The following is a 6,000-nucleotide window of genomic DNA, read 5'->3' as shown; positions in this document are numbered from 1 at the left end:
GTGTTGTTTTGATTCACTTGTTCGGAGCTTGTAGAGTTTCCACTGTCAAATACTGTACAATAAAGAGAAAGATTAAATACACTAAGATCTGCTTTAATAGAAGATAATTAATGAAAGAATTGACTCAATAACTTACTATAGTTTCTTTAGTTTACAGTGTGGGTCCTTTAGTAGAGCAGAGCGCAGCTTCTTTCCTGTCTCTTCTGGTGTATTACCGTTCAGATACAGTTGTCTCAGGTGTGAGGAGTTTGATCTCAGAGCTGAAATCAGAGCAGCACAGCCTTCCTCTCCAATACTGCAGTTCATCAGCCTGTAGAGAGTGAAGAACATGAATGATCTCTGAGATTGTGTTTAATCTTTAGGGTGAGAGTGTGTTTGTATGAGCACTACTTTTTCTATACACCAGGATCAGCGCTAGAGAGATTTTGACTTGTCAGCAGCTAAAACATCAATTTAAATGCACTCTACCACATGATTCCTGATTGTGATGCTCAACTTGTTGATACTATATTAGGTATAAACAATAGGTGTTCTCTGAAAACTGTCTGTCATGTGCTTTGATTTATGATATGGGCAGCTTGCTGTGATGTGGCTGTGTTCCCCACACGTGAATATAACATGCTGCACTTTGGTAGTTTACATAAAAAAGAAATCTAGTTAATAAATATCTCTAGTTTTAATAATTTTAAGTTTGGCCAATAACTCCCAGCAGTGATGTGTTTTTGTGAAGTTGATTCTGTGAAAACTCTTTTTTTTTTGTTTTGTTTTTATGTTGTAGATTTAAGAAGCAAATGAGAATCGCTAAAATTATTGAATTTATTTTGAGACTAAGGTCGTCTTAATGATTCCCATTTATACAAATATTATTAAATATACATTTATTATTCACAAATATACCCCAGTGACTTAAGACTGGTTTTGTGGTCCAGGGTCACATATTATGTTGGATGTGTACCTTAGAGATCATCACCATGTTTATAATCAAACAATCAGATTTAAAAACATATTGAACATATAAAACATATCATTTGTTGTTACTACTGTAAATCCAGATTAAATTATTATGAGATCTACTTCAATGCTTTCAGAATCTTCACTTTTTAAAATGATTTTGTCTCTGTTTTAAATGTTTTATTTAACATATTTTAATGACAGTAGCCTATATTTATTTATTGATTATTTTATTTAACAAAATAAGCAGAAAATAGTATAACTTCGCTAAAGTGATAGTTTTGAACAAGTATTAAAGTATTAAATAATAATAATAAAAGAAACATTAGCTAAAGTATTTATGTGCATTTGCCCCATGTTGGTTAGCCTTATAGCATGTGATTGTGAAACACGAAACTTACTTAAATAATTTGATGGTGAAATTGTTATTTTTGAATGATGCGTCGGCAGCCACAGTACAACAGGTGGAGAGGAGAGAGTTATGGAGCCAATTCAATGAATAAATGGGGATTATTAGGAGGCCATGATTGGCCAGTGGAGGGAATTTGGCCAGGACACCAGGGTTACACCCCTACTCTTTACAAGAAGTGCCATGGGATTTTTAATGACCACAGAGAAGTCAGGACCTCGGTTTAACGTCTCATTCGAAGGACGGAAAAAGGCACACTTTTGTTCCACACTCCAGTCCAGCAGGTGGCGGTAAAACACTTAGCAGTTGATTTGTAAACCGCCAAATAAACTTTAAGAAGAAGAAGGCCAATCAGCATTAAACATAAGTAATTAGCCTTTTTCAGACTTCCGTGTTTCTGGCATCCGGATTGGCACTCGCAGGGTAAAAGTTTTTCCGCTGACAGCAGCGTAAGTTCGGGAATCTAAGTCTATTTTTACAAAATAGATACTATGATACTATGCTTTATACTGGTGTTTTACTCTAAAAATAGCAAACATTTTTTCAAAAACTTTGTGTCAGCTTCTGGTCATCACAAAGACTATGTTTATTTAATTATGAATAATAGCACTTATTATACAGTACAGTTTTGAGTTTTGCCGTTCTGTCTATTTGGTGCTGGCTGTGCATTATGACTCTTAACATCAGTTTTTTCTCGATTGTTAATGTTGTTATAATTATTAAAGTAATATTGTATTTTCTACTTGCTGTGCATTATTCATTTTACGGTGTAAATGTACGTTGCATAATGTGCCCAGGGATATACATAATAAAATAATATAATACTAAACAAGACAATACTCAGATTAATGGCTTTATTCCTTTTGGATCTGGATTATGTTTGTTGTATTGAGTTTATGCATCATCCGGTCACAGAATCGTTTAATTTAATCTTGGGAAAATGTGCATTTGGATATAAATGCTGTCAAATGCTGTCATAATTTACCATGAAGTAGTGATTCGAGGGAAATGACTGAGTAAATTGAGAAAATAGCTTAAATATACCAGAGATTGAGAACAGAAACTCTAGCTGGCGCTATGTTGCGCATATTATATTGACGAGTCAGCGGTCTGAAATTACAAACAAGTAAAATGTGGTTTCTTTGTTGATTATATAACAACAATTTGGAAAACAGACAAAACAGAAAAGGTAAAAGGCATTATTTGAGACAAGAGCATATTAATATAATACAGGTCCTTTTAAAAAAATTAACATATTGTGATAAAGTTCATTATTTTCTGTAATGTACTGATAAACATTAGACTTTAATATATTTTAGATTCATTACAACATAACTGAAGTAGTTCTAGCCTTTTATTGTTTTAATATTGATGATTTTGGCATACAGCTCATGAAAACCCCAAATCTAAAAAAATTAGCATATTTCAATTAGCATACAATCAGCCTGTGGCACTGCTGAGGTGTTATGGAGGCCCAGGATGCTTCGATAGCGGCCTTAAGCTCATCCAGAGTGTTGGGTCTTGTGTCTCTCAACTTTCTCTTCACAATATCCCACAGATTCTCCATGGGGTTCAGGTCAGGAGAGTTGAGCACAGTAATACCATGGTCAGTAAACCATTTACCAGTGGTTTTGTCACTGTGAGCAGGTGCCAGGTCGAGCTGAAAAATGAAATCTTCATCTCCATAAAGCTTTTCAGCAGATGGAAGCATGAAGTGCTCCAAAATCTCCTGATAGCTAGCTGCATTGACCCTGCCCTTGATAAAACATAAAATTTTATTTTATTGGTCGGATGAAATATGCTAATTTTTTGAGATAGGAATTTGGGGTTTTCATGAGCTGTATGCCAAAATCATCAATATTAAAACAATAAAAGGCTTGAACTACTTTCAAATGTGTGTAATGAATCTAAAATATATGAAAGTGTAATGTTCATTAGTACATTACAGAAAATAATGAACTTTATCACAATATGCTAATTTTTTGGAAAGGACCTGCACTGTAAAAAGCATTCAAGGGTGTTGTCCATAGGAATTTATTTTAAAAAGTATATTTCTCCCAATAAATTGATTTCTTTTTGAATTCATTTAAGTTTTACAAAAGTAAAAAGTGTGATTGTTTTTGTAACTTATTCCCTATCAAAAAATTGTTTTTTACTGACCTTCACAATAAAATGCTTCTACAAAACTCTATTTAAGTGTTATTATCTAAAGTATAACGTCACGACCGGCCCACATGCAGAACACCAACATCGTTGCTCGTTGTCACCTGAACCGGACCAGTTTCGGATTTCTGTGGAGTTTTTGAGAGCTTTATACAACGTGCAACGCATGTAAGTAACTATTTACATTGCATAAAGTTAGGTTGTAGCCGAATGAGCATGCATTTATTGCACTAACATGTAAAAGCGTCGGCAGGTTGCAGATAGGAAAGGTAAGTTTGTCAGTTTTGCAGGCGCCATGCGGGCTTACCGAAGGTCTTGAAATTAACATTAATCTTAACAACTATTGCTAACGTTAACGTAGTATCGGTATATATGAGATGCATTGCCAAATTATGTTTCTACTTAGTTTGGTTACTTAAAAAAGCATCGTCATTTTGTTTATTTATGGAGTCTAATAATGTTAGCATCGGTATTATGTCTCAAATCATTTGTGTTAAATGTTCTGCCTCTTTCCGAATTAGCTAGCAAAACAGTAACATGGTCTCTCATCCTCGTTGTGTCAGTTAAAAGTTACGTTAGCTGCTAGGTTTGTTGTCACAGTTGTCCCCTGCATGATTGAAAAAGATGGGGACATTTTTTGGCACCTCTTTCTGCAATGCATCACACAAATTCTTAAACTTCATCTTTTTATATATTTGTTTGAAATATTTTACATTGTCTTAAACCATTTGTTCAATTAAAAAGATTAAATATGTATTTTGCATTGCAATAACTTGATCCTTATATTTTCCTAAACTCTTCTTTCATTTATGTTGCTTTTTTAGGAGACCATCAGATCTACTGGAAGGAGCAGTTCATGGAGTAGGTAAGCTCTATAGAAGGTGCAATTGAGGTAAATGTTTCAAAGGTTTGTCCATTTAGAGGAATTAAGGTACCCAAAAGTCAGTTATTGAGAGTTGGAAAAAAGGGGAAAAAAACTAAATTTGCATCCCTTTCTATTTTTAATGACAGATGGGATGGCCTTGTAAATTATACAGCGCTGTTGTACCAGGAAAGAATGATAATCTAAAACATTATAGACTGCATCATGGGACCTTTGGACACAGCCATGCCTTGCCTTGTACTCATATAGATTGTATAGTTTACTACAGTATAGTATAGCACTGGTTCTCAGTCCTGGTCCTGGGGGCCCCCTGCTCTGCATATTTTACATGTCTCTCTTATATAACAAACCTGACTGAGATCATCAGCTCATTAGGAGAGAGACCCATGAACTGAACTGAAGAGGTGATGATCTCAGTCAGGTGTGTTAAATAAGGGAGACGTGCATAATGTGCAGAGCAGGGGTCCCCCAGGACCAGGATTGAGAACCACTGATGTATAGTAAAGAATACAGTGTGGTTCTGTATAGTACAGATCACAGAACCACACTGATAATGACATTGTATGTTTGTAGTTATATTGTCTGCAATATTCAGTTTTCCTTTATTCACTACCAACTACAGGATCCAAGTACCTCGTGAAGAAGAGACACGTGACTCTGAGATGCCTCATTCAATACATGGGAAACAGTGGGCAAGAATCATCTCTGACTACTATGTAAGTATTGTTTAAAAAGCATAGTTTGACTCTTTTGGGAAAAGCACTTATTCCTCAGATATCAATCTTATGTCTGTCTGAGTTATAGTACGGCGCTGGAGTTGGGGATTGGTTAGCTTGTCTTAGACAAATACTGTAATTGGTTGGCAATGGCTAGTCTGGCTCTGTCAAAAGTTCAAAAACACACCTACAAACACCCAAATGTATGTGTAGGAACCAGGGTCCCATTTTTGTCTTTCAGTTGCTTGTGGACTTGATTTAAAAAATACGTTTTTTTTTTTTTTTTTCGTTTTTTTTACTGCAGTTTCACAAAAGTAAAATCCTTGTTTTACATTAATGCAGGAGTCATAATCATCTGATGATAAACTGTAAGAGTGGCATTTTCAGAACTTTTACTAAACCACACCTTTTGAAGATTGTTCTCTGTTGCAACTTATTGTTCTGTTTATTCTCATACAGGGACAAACGGAGAGCAGCGTCCATGAGGATTTGAACATGTGCAGATATATGTCTGTCGTGAACCAGTGGGCATCATCATTGAGGGAAACCCAGTGCTTACTGATCTTGGAAATTTGGCCAGGGCATGTTGCCTGCTTCCGGGAATGACATTTGCTCCGAACCTGCAGTTTCCACCACAACTCTGCAAAACATTTGAGGTTTTCCAAAGACTTTTTGTGGGATTTGACACACTGCGCCCAAAGCCTTCCTCCCGTTTACGTCATTTGTAACGATTATGTAATTTTTAATGTTAAAATGTCTACAACATTAACATTAAAATTGCTAACAGAAACTTAGTGCACCCAATTGTATGTACATGGCAGCTGTTAATAAACGTTGGAAACGAATACCTCTCTTTCCTTATTAAAGTTATGGCAATA

The sequence above is a fragment of the Garra rufa genome, chromosome 7 (assembly GCF_049309525.1).
Source record: "Garra rufa chromosome 7, GarRuf1.0, whole genome shotgun sequence".
Classification (NCBI taxonomy): Eukaryota; Metazoa; Chordata; class Actinopteri; order Cypriniformes; family Cyprinidae; genus Garra; species Garra rufa.
This window is presented reverse-complemented; position numbering follows the sequence as displayed.